The following is a 10,116-nucleotide window of genomic DNA, read 5'->3' as shown; positions in this document are numbered from 1 at the left end:
TTCCCTTGAAGGACAAGCATTGCGGGCCCAGTGGAGAAATGGGTGTCTCAGGCGGCTGAGTAAATGAGACTTGTCCCCCGAGACATTCTGATTAAACAGACCTTTCCAACTGACTTCTGATGTACTTATCAGAGGCACTGACACTGTGGTGTACTGTTTGCACAGCAAGTGTGCATACTGTAAAAGCCAGTGTGAAGAATGTCTGCTTTATTCCCCTGGATTTATCCCTGAATCCTTCTCTAACTGTACACTACTGGCCAATGTTTTTAGGCCAATCTAGTAAAAGCTGAGATGAAAGGAACTTTTTTTCTGTGTGGATATGGTTCTCTGCAGCAAAGTGATTTGTTTTCTATATTCCTGCTAAAGCACCAGCAATATATTTCACAGCCCCGGAGCCTATAAAAAAATATATATATATACAGTGGGGAGAACAAGTATTTGATACACTGCCGATTTTGCAGGTTTTCTTACTTACAAAGCATGTAGAGGTCTGTAATTTTTATCATAGGTACACTTCAACTGTGAGAGACGGAATCTAAAACAAAAATCCAGAAAATCACATTGTATGATTTTTTTAAAGTAATTAATTTGCATTTTATTGCATGACATAAGTATTTGATACATCAGAAAAGCAGAACTTAATATTTGGTACAGAAACCTTTGTTTGCAATTACAGAGATCATACGTTTCCTGTAGTTCTTGACCAGGTTTGCACATACTGCAGCAGGGATTTTGGCCCACTCCTCCATACAGACCTTCTCCAGATCCTTCAGGTTTCGGGGCTGTCGCTGGGCAATACGGACTTTCAGCTCCCTCCAAAGATTTTCTATCGGGTTCAGGTCTGGAGACTGGCTAGGCCACTCCAGGACCTTGAGATGCTTCTTACGGAGCCACTCCTTAGTTGCCCTGGCTGTGTGTTTCGGGTCGTTGTCATGCTGGATGACCTAGCCACGACCCATCTTCAATGCTCTTAATGAGGGAAGGAGGTTGTTGGCCAAGATCTCGCGATACATGGCCCCATCCTCCCCTCAATACGGTGCAGTCGTCCTGTCCCCTTTGCAGAAAAGCATCCCCAAAAAATGATGTTTCCACCTCCATGCTTCACGGTTGAGATGGTGTTCTTGTGGTTGTACTCATCCTTCTTCTTCCTCCAAACACGGCGAGTGGAGTTCAGACCAAAAAGCTATATTTTTGTCTCATCAGACCACATGACCTTCTCCCATTCCTCCTCTGGATCATCCAGATGGTCATTGGCAAACTTCAGACGGGCCTGGACATGCGCTGGCTTGAGCAGGGGGGACCTTGCGTGCGCTGCAGGGTTTTAATCCATGACGGCGTAGTGTGTTACTAATGGTTTTCTTTGAGACTGTGGTCCCAGCTCTCTTCAGGTCATTGACCAGGTCCTGCCATGTAGTTCTGGGCTGATCCCTCACCTTCCGCATGATCATTGATGCCCCACGAGGTGAGATCTTGCATGGAGCCCCAGACCGAGGGTGATTGACCGTCATCTTGAACTTCTTCCATTTTCTAATAATTGCATCAACAGTTGTTGCCTTCTCACCAAGCTGCTTGCCTATTGTCCTGTAGCCCATCCCAGCCTTGTGCAGGTCTACAATTTTATCCCTGATGTCCTTACACAGCTCTCTGGTCTTGGCCATTGTGGAGAGGTTGGGGTCTGTTTGATTGAGAGTGTGGACAGTTGTCTTTTATACAGGTAACAAGTTCAAACAGGTGCAGTTAATACAGGTAATGAGTGGAGAACAGGAGGGCTTCTTAAAGAAACTAACAGGTCTGTGAGAGCCGGAATTCTTACTGGTTGGTAGGTTTTCAAATACTTACGTCATGCAATAAAATGCAAATTTAATTACTTAAAATTCATACAATGTGATTTTCTGGATTTTTGTTTTAGATTCTGTCTCTCACAGTTGAAGTGTACCTATGATAAAAATTACAGACCTCTACATGCTTTGTAAGTAGGAAAACCTGCAAAATCGGCAGTGTGTCAAATACTTGTTCTCCCCACTGTGTGTGTATGTGTATATATGTATGTGTGTGTATATATGTATATATATATATATATATATATATATGTATATATATATATATATATATATATATATATATATATTACTGCTCAAAAAAATAAAGGGAACACTTAAACAACACAATGTAACTCCAAGTCAATCACACTTCTGTGAAATCAAACTGTCCACTTAGGAAGCAACACTGATTGACAATAAATTTCACATGCTGTTGTGCAAATGGAATAGACAACAGGTGGAAATTATAGGCAATTAGCAAGACCCCCCCCAATAAAGGAGTGGTTCTTCAGGTGGTGACCACAGACCAGTTCCTATGCTTCCTGGCTGATGTTTTGGTCACTTTTGAATGCTGGCGGTGCTTTCACTCTAGTGGTAGCATGAGACGGAGTCTACAACCCACACAAGTGGCTCAGGTAGTGCAGCTCATCCAGGATGGCACATCAATGCGAGCTGTGGCAAGAATGTTTGCTGTGTCTGTCAGCGTAGTGTCCAGAGCATGGAGGCGCTACCAGGAGACAGGCCAGTACATCAGGAGACGTGGAGGAGGCCGTAGGAGGGCAACAACCTAGCAGCAGGACCGCTACCTCCGCCTTTGTGCAAGGAGGATCAGGAGGAGCACTGCCAGAGCCCTGCAAAATGACCTCCAGCAGGCCACAAATGTGCATGTGTCTGCTCAAACGGTCAGAAACAGACTCCATGAGGGTGGTATGAGGGCCCGACGTCCACAGGTGGGGGTTGTGCTTACAGCCCAACACCGTGCAGGACGTTTGGCATTTGCCAGAGAACTTTAAGATTGGCAAATTCGCCACTGGCGCCCTGTGCTCTTCACAGATGAAAGCAGGTTCACACTGAGCACGTGTGACAGATGTGACAGAGTCTGCAGACGCCGTGGAGAACGTTCTGCTGCCTGCAACATCTTCCAGCATGACCGGTTTGGCGGTGGGTCAGTCGTGGGGTGGCATTTCTTTGGGGGGGCCGCACAGCCCTCCATGTGCTCGCCAGAGGTAGCCTGACTGCCATTAGGTACCGAGATGAGATCCACAGACCTCTTGTGAGACCATATGTTGGTGCGGTTGGCCCTGGGTTCCTCCTAATGCAAGACAATGCTAGACCTCATGTGGCTGGAGTGTGTCAGCAGTTCCTGCAAGAGGAAGGCATTGATGCTATGGACTGGCCCGCCTGTTCCCCAGACCTGAATCCAATTGAGCACATCTGGGACATCATGTCTCGCTCCATCCACCAAAGCCACGTTGCACCACAGACTGTCCAGGAGTTGGCGGATGCTTTAGTCAAGGTCTGGGAGGAGATGCCTCAGGAGACCATCCGCCACCTCATCGGGAGCAAGCCCAGGCGTTGTAGGGAGGTCATACAGGCACGTGGAGGCCACACACACACTACTGAGCCTCATTTTGACTTGTTTTAAGGACATTACATCAAAGTTGGATCAGGCTGTAGTGTGGTTTTCCACTTTAATTTTGAGTGTGACTCCAAATCCAGACCTCCATGGGTTGATAAATTTGATTTCCATTGATAATTTTTGTGTGATTTTGTTGTCAGCACATTCAACTATGTAAAGAAAAAAGTATTTAATAAGAATATTTCATTCATTCAGATCTAGGATGTGTTATTTTAGTGTTCCCTTTATTTTTTTGAGCAGTGTGTGTATATATATATATATATATATATATATATACACAGTATATCACAAAAGTGAGTACACTCCTCACATTTTTGTAAATAAGAAATGACGCTTTGCTACAATGTAAAGTAGTGAGTGTACAGCTTGTATAACAGTGTAAATTTGCTGTCCCCTCAAAATAACTCAACACACAGCCATTAATGTCTAAACCGCTGGCAACAAAAGTGAGTACACCCCTAAGTGAAAATGTCCAAATTGGGCCCAATTAGTCATTTTCCCTCCCCGGTGTCATGTGACTCATTAGTGTTACAAGGTCTCAGGTGTGAATGGGGAGCAGGTGTGTTAAATTTGGTGTCATCGCTCTCACACTCCCTCATACTGACTGGTCACTGGAAGTTCAACATGGCACCTCATGGCAAAGAACTCTCTGAGGATCTGAAAAAAATTATTGTTGCTCTACATAAAGATGGCCTGGGCTATAAGAAGATTGCCAAAACCCTGAAACTGAGCTGCAGCACGGTGGCCAAGACCATACAGCGATTTAACTGGACAGGTTCCACTCAGAACAGGCCTCACCATGGTCGACCGAAGAAGTTGAGTGCACGTGCTCAGCGTCATATCCAGAGGTTGTCTTTGGGAAATAGACGTATGAATGCTGCCAGCATTGCTGCAGAGGTTGAAGGGGTGGGGGGTCAGCCTGTCAGTGCTCAGACCATACGCCGTACACTGCATCAAATTGGTCTGCATGGCTGTCGTCCCAGAAGGAAGCCTCTTCTAAAGATGATACACAAGAAAGCCCGCAAACAGTTTGCTGAAGACAAGCAGACTAAGGACATGGATTACTGGAACCATGTCCTGTGGTCTGATGAGACCAAGATAAACGTATTTGGTTCAGATGGTGTCAAGCATGTGTGGCGGCAACCAGGTGAGGAGTACAAAGACAAGTGTGTCTTGCCTACAGTCAAGCATGGTGGTGGGAGTGTCATGGTCTGGGGCTGCATGAGTGCTGCCGGCACTGGGGAGCTACAGTTCATTGAGGTAACCATGAATGCCAACATGTACTGTGACATACTGAAGCAGAGCATGATCCCCTCCCTTCGGAGACTGGGCCGCAGGGCAGTATTCCAACATGATAACGACCCCAAACACACCTCCAAGACGACCACTGCCTTGCTAAAGAAGCTGAGGGTAAAGGTGATGGACTGGCCAAGCATGTCTCCAGACCTAAACCCTATTGAGCATCTGTGGGGCTTCCTCAAACGGAAGGTGGAGGAGTGCAAGGTCTCTAACATCCACCAGCTCCGTGATGTCGTCATGGAGGAGTGGAAGAGGACTCCAGTGGCAACCTGTGAAGCTCTGGTGAACTCCATGCCCAAGAGGGTTAAGGCAGTGCTGGAAAATGATGGTGGCCACACAAAATATTGACACTTTGGGCCCAATTTGGACATTTTCACTTAGGGGTGTACTCACTTTTGTTGCCAGCGGTTTAGACATTAATGGCTGTGTTGAGTTATTTTGAGGGGACAGCAAATTTACACTGTTATACAAGCTGTACACTCACTACTTTACATTGTAGCAAAGTGCCATTTCTTCAGTGTTGTCATATGAAAAGATATACTCAAATATTTACAAAAATGTGAGGGGTGTACTCACTTTTGTGATATACTGTATGTATGTATATATATATATATATATATATATATATATAATGAGCTAGTCTGAGTAACGTCAGTTACCATCGCCAACTGAGTTTTGAGATGGCTCCTGAGAAGGACTGCTATGATCAGGCTAACTATTGAAGTTTGGACTCCAGAAGGAGCAACTGACCTTGCAGAAAGAAAGTGCATAGATAGACAGTACTACAAGTCTCTGCGCTCAATAGGGGCCTTACCTGAAGTGTTCCCACTATAAATCACAAGTTATACAGTATCTTACCTCTACTTAAGAGAAGCAAAAAATGTATGTTATTGTGAAGCTGATCTCTTACTGCTCTCTTGAATAAGCTGGCCAAAATTCCAACAGAGCTCTAACAAGGAGGTGTTAGCACTGTAAATAAGAAAAACAAGTTAATTGAATCACAAACCAAACTGCACAAGCCCTTGGGCTTCCTGAGTTGTAATCCTTTACTTTACTCCATCCTTTGCCTTGAATTTTATGTCTGATTAAATTGTCAGCTATAAAAGTATCATAACTTTCTCATATCACATATTTAAATGTTGCGTATTTGTCATATAAAGAGTACGTGTACATGTAAAAAAAAAAAAATGATAATAATAATATGGAGGGGAGTGAGTGTCATGCCGAAGCAGGTGTCGTGCTGGCTCACTTGGCTAGTTGTCAGGATTAGAGGTCGACCGATTATGATTTTTCAACGCCGATACCGATTATTGGAGGACCAAAAAGGCCGATACCGATTAATCTGGCCAATTTTATTATTATTTTTTTTGTGATAATGACAATTACAACAATACTGAATGAACACTTATTTTAACTTAATATAATACATCAATAAAATCAATTTAGCCTCAAATAAATAATGAAACATGTTCAATTTGGTTTAAATAATGCAAAAACAAAGTGTTGGAGAAGAAAGTAAAAGTGCAATATGTGCCATGTAAGAAAGTTGACGTTTAAGTTCCTTGCTCAGAACATGAGAACATATGAAAGCTGGTGGTTCCTTTTAACATGAGTCTTCAATATTCCCAGGTAAGAAGTTTTAGGTTGTAGTTATTATAGGAATTATAGCACTATTTCTCTACCATTTGTATTTCATTAACCTTTGACTATTGGATGTTCTTATAGGCACTTTAGTATTGCCAGTGTAACAGTATAGCTTCCGTCCCTCTCCTCGCTCCTACCTGGGCTCGAACCAGGAACACATCAACAACCGCCACCCTCGAAGCAGCGTTACCCATGCAGAGCAAGGGGAACAACCACTCCAAGTCTCAGAGCGAGTGACGTTTGAAATGCTTTTAGCGCACACCCCGCTAACTAGCTAGCCATTTCACATCGGTTACACCAGCCTAATCTCGGGAGTTGATAGGCTTGAAGTCATAAACAGTGCAATGCTTGAAGCACAACGAAGAGCTGCTGGCAAAACGCAGGAAAGTGCTGTTTGAATGAATGCTTACGAGCCTGCTGCTGCCTACCACCGCTCAGTCAGACTGCCCTATCAAATCATAGACTTAGTTATAACATAATAACACACAGATACGAGCCTTAGGTCATTAATATGGTCGAATCAGGAAACTATCATCTCGAAAACAAGACATTTATTCTTTCAGTGAAATACGGAACCGTTCCGTATTTTATCTAACGGGTGGCATCCATAAATCTAAATATTCCTGTTATATTGCACAACCTTCAATGTTATGTCATAATTACGTAAAATTCTGGCAAATTAGGCGGCCCAAACTGTTGCATATACACTGACTCTGCGTGCAATGAACGCAAGAGAAATGACACAATTTCACCTGGTTAATATTGCCTGCTAACCTGGATTTCTTTTAGCTAAATATGCAGGTTTAAAAATATATACTTCTGTGGATTGATAATAATTTGTGGATAATTTACAAACAAAGCATTTGTGTTTAGTGAGTCCGCCAGATCGGAGGCAGTATGGATGACCAGTGATGTTCTCTTGGTAAGTGTGAGAATTGGACCATTTTCTGTCCTGCAAAGCATTCAAAATGTAACAAGTACTTTTGGGTGTCAGGGAAAATGTATGGAGTAAAAAGTACATTTTCTTTAGGAATGTATTGAAGTAAAAGTTGTCAAAAATATAAATAGGAAAGTATAGATACTTTAAAGTATTTTTATTTAAGTACTTTACACTACTGGTTACAACTAAGCTAATGAAAATGTCAGGTGTTGGAGGAATACACACATGTTGACCTCCTGAGATTTAGGGCACAGGGTTTACATGTTCCCCACCTGTGGAAAGAGGTTTTTCACATGCACTAGGGTTTGCAGAGGGATTGACTAACGAAATGGTGTTTCACAGTTGTGTAGCTCTGGTGTTCCATAGGTATTCTGTGACAGGTCCCTTACCCAATGTCACAATGGCTAAATCCATGGTTGGTCCCCATCGTATCTCTGCCCTCAGCCTAGCACTGGTAGGGGGAGATGATAATGAGAGAGCATGCAGCTAATCGACAGAATGGATCACCATTGGCCAGGGCCCCATATCACACCCCTCCCGTCCAACCCTCAGCGGGAGGCTGGCACAACAACAGCCATGATTGAGATTGACAGGTTGTGCACACATAAAGAGATTATAGAGAAATCCCTGGGAAGGCATCACTTCAGGACAGGATTGTTGTAGTATTGGGTGGCTACGACAGCTGCAACGCCAAAGTCTCCCATGCATGAGCAGTGGCATCAACGTGGCCTCCGCTGTGAGCGACACATTAACCAGTCGGCACATCTAGAAAGGTCAGCTTTCTGTGCTGTGTGTGTGGACCGTTCCCTGGACATCCAAATTAAGTATCTAAATGCATTGTGAACACAGATGAGGGGAGACGTGCCCATAAGACACCTACAGGTGGTGGTGGATGGACGTGTGAAGACACAGTCATGGCATCCATTTTGGTGCGGATGAACTCTGAAGTGGCAGTTGGTTTAGGTATGGGATGATAGTCTGGTTTAACCAATCATTGGTTTGTTTGGTTATGGGAAGCTTGATTGGGATGGTCTGACAACACACAGGAAGCAAACCACCTCCCTCATTTGGATAGATAACCAGAGGTGTGTTCCATATTTGCCTCATCAGTGAATCACAGTACATCAGCGGGTCCATCAGAGTCAACATTGTCAAACAGTCATGTACTCCATTGCTTCCTCCCTGCTCTCGATGAGCACTGAATTCAGATAATAAAAAAGAATAATGCATTCCACCTATTTTCCTCCAGGGCAGAAACTGCAACAAAAAAAGAGGTACCCTGGCCCGTCACGATCTGTTTCAGAGGAGAGTGTGGCTCAAACCTAATTACACAGATTAATGTACTGTGGAAAGTGCCATTACCTAAATGGACCCAAAAAGAGAGTGGAGGACTGCGCACATCAAAACCCAAACATTTTCGGTCTAAATGCTAATGGATGTCTCAAATCGGCCAGATGAAAACACATATCTTTGCACTGCCTTGCTCTCTCCTAAGATGGATACGATTTTGAGCCCTCTTTCATTCCAGTTCCTAGGCTATTTCAGTTGACAATGACTGTTAGCCCAGATAAATTCCCCCTCCCTATCGCCTCCACTCTGTTTTAATTCGTCTGAATGGATGTCTTATGAGAAATACTTGGGGCCGGACCGAGGCATGCATTGAAAAGTACCCCCCCCCCCCTCCTCTTTTTAACCCTGACTCCTCCTCCATGGTCTTCCTATTGTTCGTCATTGTTTCTGCAGTCCACATTGGTTAAATGGAAGGCTTAATCCTTCTAACACCATACATTTATAGACAGTGATGTCGGCTTATTGTAAATCTATTTGCAGTAAATGAAGGGGCTGCAGATACAATTCGATTGGCTGCCAGCGCCTCCGAGCCAGTGTGTTTACGGCTGGGTGTCGGAGCACGTGCTGGTCATCAGGCTGCAGAAACCGGCTTCTGAAAATAAGACCTTGTCGCCCTGGACAAGAGAGTGGGAAATGGAGTTGACAGGTAGTGTGAGCCTGACACACATGCACACGCTGTCGCCAGGCGTTAGTGAGGCTTCACTTAAATGTGTTCACACTGAAATCCCTCCGCTTGGGGGACATTTGTTTTTATGTTTCAGTCCCTGTAGGGACTCTGCTGGCTGTGAGATGTCTGGGTCTGAGAGCAGACAGACATCCAATACAGAATTCCAAAAACTAAAGCCATTGCTTTTTGACACTGTTCAAAGCTCCCATCCCTTGTAGGTTGGAACTTAATTTGTACTGACTGTTATGGTGACAGGTAGCTTAGCGGTTAAGAGCTTTGGGCCAGTAACCGAAAGGTTGATGGTTCGAATCCCTGAGCTGACTAGGTGAAAAATCTGTCGGTGTGCCCTTGAGTGAGGCACTTAACCCTAATTACTCCTGTAAATCACTCTGGATAAGAGTGTCTGCTAAATGACTGAAATGTAGTGGTGCATCTGAATGGGTGTTATTTATGATCAAGCCCTTGAATGGAAAATATGTCATTACCCTACACACACGTCACCAGAGGCGGCGAGAGCCTCTCCAGGCACAGACAGCTTTCCCTCTGCCTGTCTGCGACATCCAAATGACATTGGGATTTGCTCACTCGGATAGCGGCTGAAAATAATGTATTCTCTGATTGGATCAGCCAGTGATGGAGGAGAAGGAATGATGAAATATTTCAGGCACGTTGGCTCCAACCTGCCTAAGCTGGTCAGAGGCATAGGAGAGCCAGCAGTTCTAGTGGGTGATCCCACACAAAAGACAAACACCCCACT

Source organism: Salvelinus namaycush, chromosome 23 (genome assembly GCF_016432855.1).
Source record: "Salvelinus namaycush isolate Seneca chromosome 23, SaNama_1.0, whole genome shotgun sequence".
Classification (NCBI taxonomy): domain Eukaryota; kingdom Metazoa; phylum Chordata; class Actinopteri; order Salmoniformes; family Salmonidae; genus Salvelinus; species Salvelinus namaycush.
The sequence above is the reverse complement of the archived record's forward strand: the minus strand, read 5'-3'. Positions refer to the sequence as shown.